The sequence below is a fragment of the Anomaloglossus baeobatrachus genome, unplaced genomic scaffold, assembly GCF_048569485.1.
Source record: "Anomaloglossus baeobatrachus isolate aAnoBae1 unplaced genomic scaffold, aAnoBae1.hap1 Scaffold_2771, whole genome shotgun sequence".
NCBI lineage: Eukaryota > Metazoa > Chordata > Amphibia > Anura > Aromobatidae > Anomaloglossus > Anomaloglossus baeobatrachus.
Window position 1 is genome coordinate 77,559 of NW_027442259.1, and position 1,293 is coordinate 78,851.

Consider the following 1,293-nt stretch of genomic DNA (forward strand, 5'->3'; position numbering starts at 1 on the left):
AGGCAACAAGGATTTTGTGTGACTGATGTAGACTATCCAGGGGAGGGGGTGTGTGTGATTTTGTGTTTGTGACTACCTGGCTAGTCCAGGGCGTCACACATGCTATGCACTTGGAAGAAAGCTGTGAGAATTTAGACTTTATTCTCAAGAAACTTAACTACAAGGAGCATGGATGGTCAATATGTGGTGGTCTAAAAATGTTCTCATTGCTTCTTGGGCAGCAAGGAGGATATATTAAATACCCATGCTGTTCTGCCTCATGGCAGCCTGCTAATAGTCATTCATTGAAATTTCTGTTACAACCCCTAGAGGTCATTGTTATTCTTTTGAATTGCTGAGTTTCCCTTTAAGCTAAATGTATTCTGGGTAAGGAATGCCTCCCTGAGCTGAGAAGAAGCCTGCAGCCATTTTCTCTTTGGATTTGTCAGGAAAGGACATGCCGACTTACCTCTCTGTACATTCACCCCTGCCTAGTGTAATCCGGTGAGCAAAGCAAATTACATGTGTTAGTGATAGAATCCTAGATGGAAGAGTGTAGTAAATGCATTGTACATTGTACTTCTACACCTTTAGTGTCATCCCTGTCTTGTTTGTCTAGATAAGATTTCTATGTATTGCAGATGCAGTGACCTTTCACCTACATTCTCGTAAGAACTGCATCTCATGTACTGTTATGCTATGTTAACTCTGTATTAACACTGTACTGACTGTAATCATTTTCTTGTTATAGTTTTTACCCGTATAAAACAGTATCTTGGATATACCGTATTCTGTCTTCAACTGCATCTTGGATATTCCTATATTCACTGTATATTCCATGTATACTGCAATCAAGTTCACGTTACCAGCTAATAAATCAAGGCTATTGAACTCCACAGTCTGTTTATTTGAAATGTGAACTAGGGTTTAGCTGTATGCTAGAGATTCACAGCATTACGTAAAAGAAGGCAGAACACATGCTTTTTGTGTGAATTGGAAAGCCAGGTTAGGACTCTTCACTGGAGCAAAAAAAATTGGCCAACAAGAACATCTTTGTAACCGGGACTCAAGAACATTGTTGCATAAAGCTTAGTTGATCCCACCTAAAGTTCTCTTGCCACCACTCCACTGTAAGCTTGGACTGATGAAGCTGTTTGTGAAAGCGCTACTGAAAGAAGGAGAGATGTTTAAGTACCTGTGTACCAAGTTTCAGGGACTGTCAGAATCAAGTCTGAAGGAAGGTGTGATGCCCTGGCAAAACCAGGTAGTTACAGATAGGCCCCCGCACAACACCTTTCCTCACTTAGGAAACAC